Source organism: Temnothorax americanus, unplaced genomic scaffold, assembly GCF_048541705.1.
Source record: "Temnothorax americanus isolate GAGA-0224 unplaced genomic scaffold, ASM4854170v1 Scaffold32, whole genome shotgun sequence".
Lineage (NCBI taxonomy): Eukaryota > Metazoa > Arthropoda > Insecta > Hymenoptera > Formicidae > Temnothorax > Temnothorax americanus.
The window spans coordinates 1,934,484-1,953,301 of record NW_027509464.1 but is presented as its reverse complement, the minus strand read 5'-3'; the positions used below and the strand labels follow the sequence as shown (position 1 = coordinate 1,953,301).

General features: G+C 37.9%; 1 long non-coding RNA gene across 5 annotated transcripts in view; it reads right to left on the bottom strand.

Moving 5' to 3' along the window:
- Positions 1–18,818, bottom strand: part of LOC143901140 (uncharacterized) — a 153,772-nt gene that overhangs the window by 122,328 nt on the left and 12,626 nt on the right. The window contains exon 1 of one of the 5 annotated variants that reach the window (XR_013257993.1): positions 16,274–16,666. The exons of 3 other annotated variants lie outside the window; for them this stretch is intronic. This is a non-coding gene — a long non-coding RNA (uncharacterized LOC143901140). Of the gene's footprint in view, positions 1–13,012; positions 15,110–16,273; positions 16,667–18,818 lie in introns of those variants that run through there. One more of the 5 variants, XR_013257986.1, reaches the window with a different exon arrangement.

Genomic DNA, 18,818 nt, shown 5'->3' with positions numbered 1-18,818 from the left:
CTTATTCTTATTTTCTTATTGAAGAAGCTTTGATCTCGCGACACATTAAATCGAGAGAATATAATATCTTCTTCAATAATATATTTAATATATGCACACAATATATATTTCATTTTCTTATTAAGACTCCTAGTTTTTATTTTTAATTGTCAGGACAGATACGTTTCTCATGTAAACATAAAAAAATATTCTGCCGTAATATTTCACAATAAAGACATTTTTAATATCCCTCTGTTTGAACAATTTAATCGCGGGAGCCAAAAGGAGCGTTGACCTACATTGAGCGCACCGCTGAGTGCTGAATACTCCAGTTTATGGTGTTCACGCAGTAATTCGTTTAACGCAGATCAAAGTTCTGCGGCGAGTAAGTTAGCCGGCGTTAATAAATAGTTTAGCACCGAACTGCGAGTGGGCGGCAGTAAATTGGGAAAGTCAGAGAGAAAAGAGAGAGAAAGCGAGATAGAGAAAGGGAGAGAGAAAGGACGAAATAATAGCCATCGATAACTTTCGCGCCGCTCCTATTGTTCGATAATGCTCGCATATATTTTCGTAAAGCTTTTCCCGAGACGAAAAAAATCAAGATTTATTGTCCATTAATTGTAAAAAATCTGCGGTATGTAATAGTTTTAAAAGTACATATTCAAAATTGGTGAATTCTATTAAAAAAAATATATCTAATATTATATATGTATAGAGCATTAGTTATTTTAAGATGCGTATACTATTTCTTGCAAAGTTTCATCTTTTATAACTACAGGTGATTCTGGAGCATCTCGCATGATTGCGCCGCATAATTCTGTTTGTATGCTCCCCTACAATTCGCTGTATCTCTGCAATGCGTAATACTGCGCGATCACATGGTATAAATCGGTAGGGTCATTTCGAGCCACAGAAGGCCCTAAGCAAATTTGCCAGTTAATGGATATGAAATTTACTTTCGACCCTTGTCTATACCGTAGAACGCTCGATTAACATAACGATTATTATAACGAACTTTCGATACGCTCGTCGTCCTATCGCTGTTTCGTACTTCGTTACCCATTCCTTCGCCGTGTTATCGCATCGAGTATTGTGTTACAATTATACCGACTAACCCGGGCTTCAGAAAAAGCTACTGCATGAAAATATCGTGCAATTTCTTCCATGTGTCTTTTCGCCGATAGAAATATGAATATTCAATTACAATTAGAGACATGATGGGCAACCCTAAAGGTATACTCTCCGTTACGGTTTCCGGTAGCAAAATTACAACTGTTCGTACACTGAAAGAAATTTTTTTTTTCCCCAAAAAATTTGTTGATTTAATAAAACCGGAAGATTGTACGTTGCCAAGCAAAATTGTTTTGTTGATTCAACAAAATTTTTCCCTCAGTGTAATTAATCGAAATAAAATGTTTGGGGAAAAAATGTCTGGTTAAATTTGACTTGGAAAATGGAAGCTTTAACGTCGATATTGTGGTCTATTATATGGTCAAATAGCAGACGGATTTAAATAAATCTAAAACACGATCGCGAGTGAAACGGATTATTATAGAAATAGATATAATAACTCAGATATAAAATCCAGTTTCATATAACTTTCAAATCAAAATGCAAAAAAAAGCAAGTAACAATAAGATAATAAAATACTATAAAAGGAAAAAGTGGATATTGGTTGTGGAGGGAATAAGGTTTTGATTGCATATGTGTCTCTGAACAAAACTGATAATATTGAATTCTGTTGTAATATAAGCGCCATAAACTGCCAACTGAGCGACATTTAAAATAAATTTCAATTTCCACCATTAGATCCGCAGTCCGATCGGAATATACCCTGTATACATCTCGCCCGTTTCGACATTGATTTTTCCTCTACCTCTCTGCCGTTCCTCTAAATATTCTTCCCTCGAGCGAGCGTGGTCTGTAACCTCCGCGGCTGCGGCAAAGATAGCGGCATTGTAAGCGGTGCAAGAATGCACGTGTATGCATCGGGAAAGCGACCAAGAATTATACGCGGACATGCATAAATGCAGCGACATGTGCGCGGATACATTCCCGGCTGAGACACGCGCTGTAATGAAATTCATCGGTGGAAAAAGCGTGAGCAGAGCGAAAGACGCGAAAGAAGGAGAGAAAGCGTGCATGGAAGAAGAGAAAAGCGGAAATACGTGACGAAAGAGGAGGCGAGACAGTCGAAGCATTAATTTGAATTCCGAGTGAATTGAGTGCGGCCGCGCACTCTCGAGAGTTCATCCTCGGGTTCTGTCGAATAACATCGGCATCAAGACGCGTCTTGCCCGAATCGAACACCTTTATGACATCGTAAATCAATGGGCGCGCGTGTCCGTCGGAAGCACGACAGTGCAATCGTGCGGCAATTCTGTCGGTTCCAAGTTTCCGAGGCAACTTCCAGAGCGATCGGTAAATCGTCCATTCGCAATCTCTGTGAACGTACGATGTGAGCGCCGAATTTCAACGTCCAGCGTTATTCTCCAAAATCCCATTATTTTATTACGCGTACCTTTTCTTTTTACACGATAAATTTGCAGCGATATTGCACACGCGGCTAACATTCAACGAGATGATTGACAACCCATTCTCGCGAGAGGGAAATTCGATATTAAAGCGTACAGGCAATAAGCGCCAGCTAAAATTCTTGCATTTCGCCAGTTAGATGCCTGTCAGCGCAATCTCTCGATATTGTATTGCACATATTTGTATGTTCTACTCTCGCGGTTGTGCCTGATTACCCAGCCCACTCTTCGCGCGCGCGACCTATCGATCGGTAAAGCGCGCAAGCCAACTGGGTCTACGTGAATTCATCATTAATCCTTGCAGTTCGATTATTCTCGCCATAAGCGCGCTCGTCTCTGATCGCTCCGCTTCAATTACCTCTAATTCCGATATATTCCACCGTCATCCCACTCGACGTTGGCCAGGAGATCGCGCGTCTCTTTTGCGTTCCATTCCATGTATAGTAGCCGCAAATTTCCGATAAATAATATTACAGCGCAAATATACATAACTTAAAATATTATAACTTAAAGATTATTGTAAATAAAATCGTAACACAATATATGCTTGTTGCTTAATCATTTTACACGCTTTCAAGTTGCAGAGTGTTTATATTTCCCGCAAATTTGAAAAATAGCGTTTTTCAACATTTATAAGTGCGAGATACACATGTGTATAGATATATTCGAGCAAATTAGAATTCGCTCAAGTAGAACATATCTATATGTCAAACAATTGCCTCATCGTCATGCTACAGTAAAAAAATAGTTTAAAGTGAAAATATAAAATAACAGATTTTGCGTTTTTATTTCACAAATTTAATTTCTAAGCTATCCATCTTAGATTGGATTATCATTTGCATAATCTGTCTGGCTACGTATTTTTAAAACTGACCCTACTGCGTCACGGCCGGCATCATCCCTGCGAGCCACGACGGTGCGGCGAAGGGCGAAACTACTTCAAAGACACGAGTGCGACACGATGTCGCAAATTAAAGCGGAACGACGGCCAAGAGGCCGCATCCTTCTCCTTACTTCCTTGTTCCGAGAAACTGGTAGACCGAACTCTCCCCCACTCCCCATCGCCTCTTCCTCTCTCGTATACCTCCTGCTCCGCAGCCCGCTGGGATTTTCCGAAGACGCGTCAGTGGTAAAGGTCAGACTTGCGTCAGACTAGAGGGAATACCGCGACTAAGTTGATCCGTGATTCACGGAAGATCGATGAACGTCTCGGTCCGCGGAGACGAACGCTTTTTACGAAAGCAGCTCGTGGAAAAGCTCGAGTTAATATCAGTATTACATTCGTCCGAAAGAAATTGCGATTGCTCTTACTATTTCCATCGCTATACTCTTGGTAACTTACAAAGAATTACTACACATACTGCGATGTGTCTTATCAGTGATTAATATGCGATTAAAGTGACATTCGATTGATATATTCATTTTAATTGTAAGTTTATTTTAAACTAACATCACGTCAAGAACGGTAGCGTTAACGTAGCTTTACGTAGTGCAAAATACATCTAACGTTTGCGAAAATGACTGCTCGAGTTTTCTTACGGGTCTCGCTTCTCTTTTAGCTTTAAAAGGAAAAATCTGCGAAGACGAGAGAGGACTAGTCTCGAGGCGATGCGGATACAAGTGTCGGAACGCCGTATAAGCAACGGTGCCGGACGGAGGCTCAACTGATTACTTACACGACAGTAGGCGAGACTGCTTCAAAGACGACGAGTGCACACTGTGTCTCAAATTAAAGAGAGACCGTTACTCTCTCTCTCTCTCTCTCTCTCTCTCTCTCTCTCTCTCTCTCTCTCTCTCTCTCTCTCTCTCTCTCTCTCTTGTTCGTTGCTACCGTCTACTCACTGCATCCGCGAAGCAACCCTCGAGAATACCGCAAGCCTTTGGCCTTCTGCTGGTCCGCTCTAACCCTGCCTTTAACTGTAAGTTGTGGACTTTGCCATGACGTAAGTTTTAAGTGACGTACCTTTGACTACCATCTACCTCAGCTAAGCTCGTGAGCACAAAGAGTCGCAGCCAAAGAGAGAGAGAGAGAGAGAGAGAGGGAGGAAGGAGGGATAATAGTAAAGGGATCTAAGATAGGAAGCTAGAAGATGCCACAAATTAATACTACGATATACCAGCGGATAAGGTTTCCTCGATACTGACCGCATCTTTCTCGGACTTTCCGGATAAATCGGTTGCTTGAATCCCGAACGCAAAGAACGATACGCCGCCTATGCATGGGAAAGTAGAAGTTCTCTTACGAAGATAAGGAAATGCTCGAGAGATAAGTATTACACGAACGGAGACACAGAAATAAAAATACATAGGAATTATTGGTATTCGTATCACAGTTTCGATCTCCTTATTATTAAGTAGGTGAAAAATTTTTTCATCGATAACGATATTAATATCTATGATAATCTACAACGGAATTTTACATTTGCCGAACGAATGGAATTTTATCGAATTTCTATAACGATGATGTTTTGTTCTTATTTTAATATATATGTTATGAAAAATGTCACTTTTCTCTTGTTAAATTATACATTGGAATATTATTTGGGTTATATCAGATATTTGGACCTTTCGCTAATTACTTAGAGTCATTTTCGAATCCCTGCAATATCGATGGCCATTTAAGATTTCAGTATGATTTCATGGAGGTATAACATCGTTATAGTGGAACGTGTCAAAATTTTCACCGCAGCCACTAATTACACGTTTATGCGAAGTTATTGTATCGATCGTTTAGATCTTCTATGATATGCATGCCGCATGCGAAGCGAAATCGTTTTACAAAGTAGCGTAACGATCGCGATTATCGTGCGGTCACGAAACGCTATTAAAAGTATAATACGTACTGATTTGTTAGCAGATAAGCGATATGGTTTAAAATTCAATATCTGTTATTGAGACACGAGAAATTGCGAAATAAAAAGATCTCTATTCGCTACCGCATTAAATTTTAGTAGGATAAATACAAATCTAATAAAATATGCATATTATGAGAATAGAGAAAAGCTAATGAATAGAGACATTGAAATTAATAAAATAAGTAAAAAAGTTATTTCTGATTAATGAAGGAAATATTAAATTAATAATGAAAGAAACATTAAAGTTAAAGTACATCTTGTTCTCTCTTTTTCAGCATAAAATTGTATAAAATTTTAATGAGAAACACTAACTTAAATATTCTTTATGTCTCTATGACTCATTCTCAAATTAAATTGTGATAATTATATATTCATTAATCATTTACATTACAAAGAAAAGTTGTAAAAAGTGAAATAATTGAAAAAGATATATCCATTTCTTTTTACATCTTGTAATCATAAAATTCTATTGCAACAATTTTAACATTTATAAAATAATAATTGTTGTAACCCATTCGAGTAAACCGAGAACCCAGATCCTTATCCTTTCATCAAAGGCTCAGCCACGTTGTACAATAATTAAGATCACGCGAACAACGAAAGATGTATTCAAAACTACATCTCGATATTAATATTCGATATCCGTAAAGTTAGTTCATCGGCACGTCGCTCCTCCCTCCCTTCCATCCCTTCTGCCTCCTGCTTTCATTACTCCTTATAGCAAAGCGACGACGCGGAACGATCGATCGGTCGCTCGCTCGTTCGGTCGCCGCGTTTCGGTTGCCAGCCAGCCGGGATTTCCGAAAAGATCGCGCCCAACAAAAATTATTCAGCGTCGCCGGTAAGGTCCGCTGGCCTTTCTAATCGACGGTGAAATCCATAAATTCGTCGGCGGCACCTTCGTCATTTCGCGCGGCACACGAAGCGACATAACGATAACGTGACCAGTAAAACGGTCCATCCGTTGCACATTGCGGCGCCATTATCAGGGACGGTACACGGTACGCGCGCTGACGATTTTCATTTCCCCGTTTTTATTGGCCCGTTAAAAGTTACGCTCCCGCCGTCATTTATGCCTGATTAAAGTTTAACTTGATTCGTTGCGCAACCCCCGCGCGAGCCCTTCCAACCCCTACGCTACGTACACGCTATACAAAACCGCTCCTGTAAAAGCGACCGACGAGTTTTTGCCGACAATCGCGAACTACATACGCGCAACGTAAATTCAGGCAAATTTGCTAGGCGAGAGTCGTGACTTTATTCTTTAACATAATTAAAAATTTTTGAGTTTAAGAAGCAGAAGAGAGTAAAATAAAAATGTTAATTCATAAACATAGTTCGTTCATTTATTAATTGTATTAATATATTTATATATATATCAAAAGGATATTGTTTGAGCAACTAAAAAATGTCGAGCGTGTTTATTATTTTGACTCTTTCGCAATTGTACGTTTCTTATAAACGCCGATATCGCGAAACAATTTTTAAAAGTACCGAAATTTGAAAATGCTCTCACATTATCTCAGCACGTTTATCGATTTCGAAATTTTGGCAAAGCCGTTGCTTGGAAAGCGCATTAACTCCGTTATTTACGACAGGCTTTGGGAGATGATGGTAGGCTATTAAAACTTTTGACTTTTAGTACGGGGTATTTCAAGGACTGAGTATTCAAGATAATTTTTCTGGAACTAGGTTTCGGGTAATTTTCGCCATTAAAGCTCATGCCATTGAATCGAATGGATAGCAATGCAATAATATTGATAAAATAACGCAAAGTCGAAAAGATATGTAATTAAAATGTATTATTAAAAACCATAAAACGGAATCTCTCTTTAAAATAAATTATATCTATATCTATATTTATGATATGTATATATAACTTTGAGATGTAGGTACTTAAATACTAAAACTTTCTTATATCAAGTATAAAATTAATATCTTTTACATTAACACATTTATATATATGTTTTGAATAATCGAATTACTGGAACACGATGAAGAAATAGAATATCGCCAGAACAAACCTAAAATAGCTCTCGCCTCGTTGAATATATTTTCCTTCATTTTAGCGTAAAACTCACGTAATATGATAAGCTGACATTATCGAGCGAGGATTCTTGCATTATAGTGGTGTTCGGTTTCGGAAATCTTATATCGAACATCGATAATGCATTAACCGCTAAAATCAGAATCGCGTTTTAGCGACTCCTCTGTAAAGTTAGCATTATATTTTTAGAATTTCGTTATAATTGATAGAGTTCTAATTCTTTTCTAAAACAGTCTTATAAAGTAATTGATACATTTAAAAAAAAAACCGACGATTAAATGTAAAAAAATAGATGCTTGAAAAAATAGGCATTCTAGTGATACCAATATCATTTTCGTTATCATAAATTGATAATAATGTTCATTTGGTTTAAGTCATAATATTTTACGATAAAGCTCTTTAAATATTATCTAAAATTCTTGAGAAAATATCGGGAAAACGATTTTAATTCTGGAATAAAATGGAATTTGGAAAATTTCTATCCGAGAAATAAATTTGAAAAATTTCTATCCAAACTTTTTCATTTTTGTTCTTATCGTTTCGGATGTTGAGACTAATTGTTAGAGAATTTATGAAAGGAAACTTACGAAACTTACCCGAAACTACCTGTACCTCCGTGATAAAAACAAAGATGAAGGAGACGATTTTTCAGTTCTTGAATAACATTTTTTCATGTTTCCATAATTTTTCCATAAATCAAATGTCTCTTTATATAATTTCGTTATATAAATAAAATGATTTCACCAGCCGGGATTGTATGCAAATTGGTGTGGCATTTGACACGTGTATACAAACGTCGTTCAATATTTATCATTAGAAAGAGATAACGCACGAAGATATTTGAATACGGTTTATATTGGAGCAACAGGTAAAAAGCTCTGGAAATTGGTTAGGCAGGCAAACTCAACAGACAAAGCGATGGCACGTATAGCGATCCCTATAAATATGTATACGCTTTTAGGCGTATCTTCTTACACGTGTGTTATAATTTCGGCAATGCAGAACACGACAGTTTGAGTTTGTCTAGTCGTATGAATACATAAAGATGTATTCCGTTGCGCAAACCTGTTAATTCGTTATGTATCATATAAATTTGTAATCAACATAAATATTTTATCGTATTTTTTGAAAAGTATATCTGCGAAACTGAAAACAAATGAAAAGTGGAAGGTCGGGGATGGAATTTTAAAAATTATTACATTTGCGATAATAAATTACTTTAATTCTAATGTATCTGTCTAATATATCCTGTTATATTTTGAGTTATTTGCTGATTTAAATGTATTTCGCATATCACTTTCGGATTGAAAATGAGAGAGATTTTATTATCGGACGTTATTAAAATACCAATAGTACTTTCTATTTTTTCGATCGTAAGTGACACGTCAAACATATATAAAACAAATAAATTGTGTATTTATTAAGTATACAGTCGTAATTAAGTATATATTTTAATACGGCTAATTATTTGTTTTAATTATTTGTATATCGTTTCACAATCTTCCACTGTTTCATTCATTATGCGGGACTCGTTGAACGAATCACGGAGTTTTGTGTTTTTGTCGCGTTATTTTCGCGATCACGTTTCGAGGGGATCCGCCGCAATGTAAAGTGCGCGTCGCGTGCATGCAATTAACGTCGGGTGCCAAATGCGGGCGATTATTCTTTTGTGATGATTAATATGTGGGATCGTGTAATTAACAATGTTTTCTTTTACAAGCGCTGTATTTGTACGAGTGCAACGAATAAATCTGCAAAGAGGAGAAAGAAGAGAGATCTGGAACAAATCGGACGACTGTGAAACAATCCTGTGGAGTGAACAATATTGTTTGTTCCATATTATGAAATTTCATTCTGAGTGTTTTATCTGACATATTTCTTTCACACAAGATTTACGTTGCGACAATAAATACGGATTTAAAAATCGGAAAAATCGAATAGAAAAAAAGTATTAAAAATTTCGGAAACTTCAAAGCGTTAAAAAGAGTACTCCCATATCTCCTCCGGGCTTCTTTCCGTTGACCTGAATTCTTTCGGCGAGCCTGTGCGTTTCAATACCGCATCCCCCACGTCCCTCCTCAATCCCCAGAAAAAGTTTTCACCGTCTATTGTACCTTTTGTGTTCTCACCGCTATTTCCATCGCTGTATTTCTTGTTTTTTTTTCTAAAAGCACCCCCCCCCCTACACGCAGTTTTACCCGGATAAGAACAACGCCGAGCATCGGCATGCACGTTCTTTTATCTTTCGTTATGAGCAACGTTTCATCGGTCCATTAAAGCCGCATCCCGATTTCACAATGTGTATCTACTCATTCTTAATAAACAGTCTCGCGTTCGTTGACTCCGCGGTTTCCGGTGTCCCAATTTGCGGCTCTTCCAAAATCGCAAACCGCGCTGTCCGCGCATTACCAATGATTCATGGCATCGGATGTAGTCGTAAATGCATTGCGCTTTATCGCATGAATGTATAACGATACTTATATCATTCTCGGAGTCGAACTATTATTTTATTTTCATCGATGTAACTTATTATTTATCCTTCGCGGCGGCGAGTGAAACGAGAACATTACATTTGTTATTTATAATAGCTATAGCAACAACTTCAATCGTTCGTAATTCTAATCCTTTTTAATACAAAAGCTCTAATTTATTTTTTAATGTAAAACTAAAATATTCAAACAAAATTACATAATTAATATTAAAGTATTTTATGGGTAATCAATATCGCGCTCTCGTAAATCACATTTTTAATGGCTGCCGCAATGGTAGGGTTGTTCTACTTTTTCCGTGATAAAACGGGCGTCGCCTTTTGCCGGCTGGCGGTGCACTGCTTTTTATGCACTCAATGCGGTTCGTCCCAATTTGAGAGATAAAGATGAGCCACGCAGGGGAAATAATGATGTCGTGTATCCTGGATAGTGATATGTGTCTGGGAGGGTGTATTTGGCAGGCATACGAGTGCCAGCAATATATATATATGCGCTACCAGATTATATTATGATGCATGCATTTGCGCCGAGAAACGCAAGCTGGCATTGCAGCGGAAATGGAAAGCACTATTCCCAAATACCGAGTAAAACCACTTTTCTATAAAGATTAAATATGCAAAAAAAAAAAGATTATTATAATATTGCGGAATTAAAAAAATAATACGTATTTGCCTGTATAAGTAGTGTTTTCGAAATTTTGAAATGAACAATTTGTTCATAGGTAATTCGTACAGATTTATATATTTTTGTACGTGTAACCTGAAGAGACGATAATAATCATAAAAATAATTATCAGAATGTTAAGTTATTATTAAATATTCACAACTTGGTATTCGCAATGATATGTCGTTTCCCAGCATCTATCATCCTATCAGAGCGCGGAGATAGCCGATGGAGCCGGCGTGATGCCTATAATAAATTAGTCGTATGCGATCTACTCTCGTACCGATTGACGCATCTCGAGCGTAGAGTTTTATCGAGCGATGCGATTTCCGCGCGCGGATACAAATGAAAATAGGCGTGCGAGGGAGAAAGGAGGAAAGGAGAGAAAGAGAAATGCGACAACGGGGTTATTCTCACGGCGAAATATCGCGCCGGTATCTGAATGCGCCCGTAATCGAGCCGATTGCAATTCGGTCGGAATGAATGGAATAAAAAAAGGAAAAAAATACACGCAGAGTCGGGCGGAATTAACCTGGCGCTATTGTCATCCACGATCCGGTTACGTCGCGTGCACCCTATAACGCCGTTATTAGGGCACCGCAGTCGGGAAATAGTCCACGTTTCGAGCAAACTCCCCGAACGGATCGACGGCGATTAAAAATGCCCCAAAGTAGATGAACCAATTCCCAATTGCCTTATTCAGTATAAATTCAGGAATAAATGTCTAACAATAAGCGAAATGTCGTGCGCGCGATCTGAATCTAAATCGCGCTAGATTCTCGGAAGCAACGTCCGAGTTCATCAGAGAAACGTGACCGCTAAGAAGAATCGCGATTTTATCTGGTATACTTTCGGTACATTTCCTAATTTGGAGGTACACAGTGGAACGTTTTTTACGCGGGCTTACAAACCTGTATAATTTCATATTATATTTTATATAAACGTCTGTTTATTTCATCGCATAAACAAATTTTCAATTTTTTATGTAATTTAGAATGATTTTTACAATTATTTAATGCGCATTAATACGCACGTTAAATAGTTGTGAAAAAAAGCAGGTTTCTAGAATTCTCTTGCTGATTAATTGCCAGAGAAGTAATGTTGATCCGGTAAATGCAAATGGAACAGCGAACGTTCGCGAGCGACGTAATAACTCTCTAAGATGTAATGCGGTTTCAGCACAAAATTTACGACTGTAAGACGCCCGTCTTCCATTACTCTTCGTCAATTAACTTAATTATCTAATCGTATAATGAATTTCCCCGATGAAGCTCCGTCAAACGACCAAGCTGGCATAAGGCCTGGTTAGTAATCGTTCCTTTGGTATATACGTCGTATATACATATACGAAATAGCCCTGGCAATCATGATTCTCGTAATTAAAGCTTTATCGCCGTTTAGTTTGTGATACCCCTGCCTTAAGCCCCTTTCAAAAATTGACTGCAAAAATACGCGAGGGTGCGAAATTTGCTCGCGTGTTTTTCATTGGTTGAACGGAATCAATTAGCTGTGCTCATTACTTTATAATATTAAACTCAGTACAGATCGAGGTGTAAAGAAAGAAAAGCAATTATTACTTGCAGATTATTTAATCGTACACAAAAGCCAAAATATTTACCTATTATTTACCTGCTTATGCATTTGAGAGTATATTTTAACATTATTAAAATCGCGAATTACGTATAAATAACCGCTGTAAATTTTAAACCGCACAAAAAATTCATAGCATTTGTCTTAAATTTTTGAGAACAGTACAAAATAACGTATTTATAAGACGTGTTTAATGGCACGTACATTTTGTATCTTGTCGCGGCATTCCATTACATCAAATACGGTTGAAAGAGATTTATTTCTCTTTCTTTTATTGTGGACAAGATACGTAAGAATTCTACAATATACACGCGGGAAGAATATCTTGCACGTGGATATCCTTATTCTTCCGTATTTCGCGATTTTTATATTCTTTCCACGCTTAAAGCTTTCAGCTCCAGGCGAGATCATTGTACCGCCGCATTTCAACGGTAACGTATGACATACGTTATGCAAAAGAGGTCACCTGTAATGTGATTCGTGAAAATCATATACGAGGTCACACTCCATTTTGGTTACTTTCGGTCATGGCATTACGGTTCATGTTCCACGCCACGCTCGCATCAGTGCTTTGATGATTTTTAGCCCTTTTAGATTTCGGGCACTTTTAGCTTTATAAATCTGGCCTACTTTCTCTTAACGAAAAAGTAAATTTTTTTTTTTAAAGTTCTATAAATCTTGTATACATAATACTATCTATTTCCAAAGAAAACCGACTAAATCTTCTTCAGATCATTTTTAAAGAGATAAATTACATTATAAAATTCTCTGCTTTGAATTCTTTTACAATTTTTTAATTCTATATAAAACCTTAAATCTAATATATGTATAACACATGCATGTTTCTACACTCACCGAGATTGATGTGGTTTTCCCAGACAGAAGCGGAATACCCGGTTGTAAATACTTATGGTGGAACTCGCAATATTATCGATTACTTTAGCGATCGGTGAAGTTTTCAAAATAAATTGTTAGAGAAATCAATCCCTATCGCGATCGATTCGTAAACGCGATTTTGTCTGTGATTCCTGTCCGTTGCGTGAATAGTTTTATATTAATGACGCGGTTGCTTTTAGTGAACCAATAAAATAATAAAAATGCTTTGAAATTTTCCATTCGTTTTTGCAATACTCGATCTTTCAAGCGTTTTTAAACAAGTCAAATATAAAAATTAAACGATACAACTCACTCATGTTAACACTGTGTATCTATGTGTGAACGAAACATACATATAATTTATTTCGATTATATAAGACAAATAAAACACCAAATAAAATTATTTCGCGCCTAATATTAAATCGTTCGTTTAATGATGATAAAAACATATTGCAATAACATAAAGAGTGGTTCAATTTCATTATTGTTGCTACGTAAATAATAGCCGGCCAATATCACTCGCTATTAATCAAACTTGCCAACGCCAATAGCTACCGGGCAATTTCCGCAGTTTACAAGGCTACTTGTTGGGTTTGATAAACAAAGTGCATGACTGTAAAGATTGACGGAAAGCTTAAATCTGCTGATACTACGGTAGCAACAGGTAGCGCAAAGACGAAAGTCGAAGAAAATTGTTTAAACGTTCGACCGAGATACAATGCAATCTTTTTTTTTCTTCTCTTTCTCCCCTCTCCCTCTCTCTCTCTCTCTCTCTCTCTCTCTTTTCCCTTATCTTGAATTAACGTGCAACAGGTGCGCTAGTATGCGTCTCCGTCACGTAAGTCAGACAGAGTAAGTCATCTTGAACTTTCTCACCGACGTTCCTTGACGCGTAATTGAAAACTACCTGCTGGCACATATCTATACCGGCGGCGAATAGATGGACACATTACTTTCCAGCTATACGAAGTGTAATCAAACGAAAAAACACTAGCTTAATTAGAATCGAAGAGTTGATTCTGTCCTCGGTAAAAATGTCTCGGTAAACATATCTTCGGAGACGCGAGCAAAAGATGTTTCACAGAATAAGTGAAGATCTGGTAAACGTAAGATCTGGTCGTGCAATCAGATAAAAATGCGCGTTCCGACATTTTTCTCAAATATTGACTTCGATGAACGTGCAGGGAAACGATTTACCTTGAATAAAACGGAAAGTGCGGCATAAAAGTTTCTCAAGCGCGCGCTTTTAAAACCATCCGTGTAAGAAGCGAAGATCGCGAAATATTTTTGCAGTATCGAGACGAGGCTCGTGGAATTATACGGCTGTCGCGGAATAGCTGAGAATCCCGAAGATTGGCGGTTTGCGAGCAACAAGTTGCGAAGCGTCAATCCTATTTGCCTGTTACAGATAGGCGCGTAAAATTTTTCATTTGCCGAGTGCCAACGTCTTTCGTCGTCCGCGCTCCTGATCTGTTCAAAACGCGATCGTCCTATCACACGGTGCAACAGGTAGGCACTTAGTATCCGTCTACGATGTAGAATTAATTTTGCCGACGTGCATTTGTGTCTCCGCTGTCGCATCAGCAGCCTGCACGGACTACATATTCACGACGTAAGGACGATTCGCATTCTACGATATGTATAACGATACAGCGGAAATACAATTGAGTTGAGCTCTTCATTATGTAACACAGTTAAATGATATAAAAAGATGCGAAAAAAAAATAAATCGCGCAGAATATCTATCAAATATTTTATCGTCTCTTCTTTTTTTCCTTTATATATATATATGTAGGTCCAGAGGTATGTTCCGGGACTGTTTACGTTTTTTGAAATGTACAGTCCTGGAATATAACGCATATATATGTAATCAGATTCAAAAAACTGTCCCGAAAAATGCCGTAGGACATCAATTTTTTCCAGGACAGTCCTGGAAACTGCCAAATGTCCCGGAATATACCGATATCAAAAATAAAAGTCCCGGAACATACTTCCAGACCTACATATATATATATATATATATATATATATATATATATATATATATATATATATAAAATGACAAAGCTATTTTCGATCTTCATAATATGTTAAATATTTCTTTTATAGTTGGAATTATAAAAAATTTTGTATCATGTTCTTCGTGAAAGTGCAATACAATTTACCGATAATAAATATTTTTTGATAATTATTTATATTCATGTACATTTGTCGACTTTGTTTATATTAATTTCTATAACTTAAATTAAATAATTATTGTCGCTATACATATTTATATTTAGAAATTTACGTAATTATATATATATTCACTGAATTTTGCAACTATTCTAGCCGAAATATTATACTTTAAATGAAATTTAATTAGAGAATAAATTACTAAGATATTCAGAGAATTTCAATCAGCACAATGGAATTATATGTTCGTTTATCGAATAAAAGAGGAATATCAAAATCTCTGCGAAAATTGCGAGATGGATTGATGAGCCATTTATTAAGTGGCATAATCGTACAGGAAAAAAAGTATTATGGTCGATATGGTTCTTCCTACAGGAAAGTAACGCGCAACAGGTAGCAACACGATGTAACTTACGACATGGATTCCTAATTAGCAGGTTCGCAGTCACCGGGAATCCATTCTCCTCTGGATTACTTTCGGATTTGCGCGAATCGGACGATAACTAGATGACAAAATGCGGCTCGTGAGTTTTAACGCGAAGAGAGGCGTGTTTGTGCATCGAAAATCCTGGGTATACGATGTCGCCGTCGTCATCGCTTGAAAAATCGATATTACGCGACCGCTGGTATAACATAATATAATATTCCCACTATCGTCCACGATATATGCATTCTACATGTCATTTTATTCCCGCGATATTGTGCGTTTACGTTAGGCAAAGCGTATGCAAACACGATAGTGGGTGAAAACGTTTCACTCAACGTTGTACATTATTTTCAACCGTTGTGCGAATCCCGGCTTATTAAAAACGCAGTATGCAACAGGTACATGTATATAATTTCTTACACACGCTCGTAAATAAAGTAACTACGCGGGAGAGATTTAATTTTGCGTAATGTGCCTGTTACATATAGGTATAATTTATCATTTTGCCGAGGAACGCGAAAAAAGCCGGCATCAGCTCGGGTATACGTATAAATATCGACCGCTCGCGCGTGACATGACCCGATTCGCAACAGATACGCAGCATCCTTGATGCAACAAATAATACATGTTACGCACACCTGCGACTGCCGTGACCCGTGCATTCGTCCTGCGTGAAGCTTCGACGTGTTCTGTACGACAGAATTTCTTTAAAATAACGTCCGAATTGTATGCGATCCGTTCGCGATGTTTGACTCTTTACGAGTTGCGAAAACAACTCGCTGGGTTGCAATCGACGGGGTAACGTCACTTGAAAAGCGAAAAGAAAAGCGGAGAAAAGAAAAATGGATCATTTACAAGCGAGCACGTCGCACCATTTCGGGGATACACGAGATAAGACTGTCCGTCAAGTCCGTGGTGATCGAGAGAAATTGAGATAACTGAGTGGCGATAAGAAAAAAAAAGATGCGGGAAAATCGCGGTCTCGCTCGTCGCAGGAGCAGCTCCTGATCGCAGGTCGTAGGTCTGTCTCTGTCTCGGTAAGCACTGAAGCGCTGTTCGATACCAGGAATGGTTATATTATCTTCCTACCACCCCCGCACAGCTCCGCGTACCCTCGTACCCATTACAAGATGGCCGTTCGTATTTGCAAAATGGCGCCTGCGCCACGCGAGTAATTCGTCCACCCTGCCTCCTTTCGCCGCGTTGCCTTCCCACGGTCGCTTTTATCCCTCTCGATCCTCAGCGTCTCTACCCTCCGAGAGTGGGAGACGCCGCTCGTCTCTTCACCTTCTTGCTTCATCCCGTTCTCCGAAGATTTTTCTCCCTCCGCCGGCTCGCACGACCATCTTCGTCGTTCACCACTCCTCCCGCCCCCTTCGTTAGATCATCCCGATCTCCCATTCCTTTCGCTCGACCACTCAGACCGCTCTCAGAACAAGTGCTATCCACACCTTCCTCGTTTCTCCTTTCCTCGAGCGTTACGTTTATGATTATTTTGCGGCCTGCTATCAACCGCGAGAGATAGGAGAGGGCTATTGCTTGTCGCTTCGATCCAGCGTTTATATAGACGTTCTACCCGTTCATTAGATCTGGATCCCGCACCTTTGTTATATTATGTCGGACAAAAAGTTCTGCTGTTTACCGTATATAATAAAAAGTAAGATATAATCAAAGTGCAATCTTCTTATGCCTCTATGAAAATACAAAATTCTCTCATTACAGCTTGAAATATTTTCACACAAAATTATATTTTCCAGACACGATAAAAAAAATATCAAACGTTGCATTTAATGTTTGAAAAATAAATATGAGAATTACGGTGTCCTGTAAACGTTTTATATGTAGATACAAACGCGTTCTACATTCCGATATGTCTAACTCAATTGTAAGCATGTCTGGACAAATTTGTTTTAAATTAATACAATAGCAAGATAAAATCTGAGGCAAATATTAATATTTTAAATAGAGAACAGGCATTGTTTGTATTATCATTTATTCTTAGTCCAGATAGCGGCGTAGAAAATTGCGACATTAATAAGTGGAATATTCCACGCAGACAAACTGACCTACATCTCCATGGCAGAATATTCCGCGCAAGCTAACGCTACCTATTCCACCATATAGCGATATGAACCCATTGTCATTCATAGCTAAGCGATGCAAATGTTTAATGCCATAGCCATTATAAAATGCTCGGGCGTGGAATGTGTATGTTATCTAACAGCGACAAATATTATAAATATACGAGTGTATAATAACGGTGCGATTATACCAAAGTGATCTGATATTTCGGCGTCGTTGTTTACGTTGAATAAGTAGAAAAGATGAATTATTTTTAATTTGACTTTGAAAAAAAAAAATAAACTTCTAATAAATTCGTTGACTGCAAAAGAGAGCATCACGATGTAGAAATAAATTAGAGCTATTTATCATGAAGATATTACCACCATGTTTTACTCTATTCGAATCCATGGAGTTATTAACGCAATCGAATTAAGATAAAAATTCGTTTTTTCGACGTTCGTCGAAATTGAGCCGAAGACTAACCGAAAGAAGTTTATCGATCGGCACTGTCTGCGCTAACGACGCGATTATATTTCCACTCATATTCGTGCGTGCATATATCCGTGTACGCGAATGTGCACGTTTGTACGCAGATAAACCGCAGGAATACTCTGTGGACAAGAGGATTTGTCAAGGGTGCAAACCTGCGTGCGTATGCGCCTCGATAGTTTGTCGTGGCGGGTGGTCGTGACGTTATGATTAACGTCGTTGAATTTCGCAGAAGTTTTATGCATCGCGCGAGTGTCAACGCTCGCAATATATCTCGCGACTAGTCGTAGAATTCGAGAGCTTCGCTATCCAAACTAAATAAAACCGAGGTTGCGGTGGTATAGTCTTATCCTCCTTTCCCGCAATTTCGTCCTTCGCAAATAACTTCTTTGCTTTCGTTTGTTGAGAGCAGAGGAGACGCGACAAGAATAAGATTTTTCAAACGTGTCCATAAGTTGTAAAATAAGTAAAACTTTAAATATACTTATTCATTAACGGTCAATGTCCCATTTTTACGAAGTGTTTTAAGTGAGTAAGAAATATGTCTTGCGCTCCATCGTGATTTTTTTAGATGCTATACATATATGCTTTGTGTGTGTGATGCATGTATAATATTTATTATATTACTGT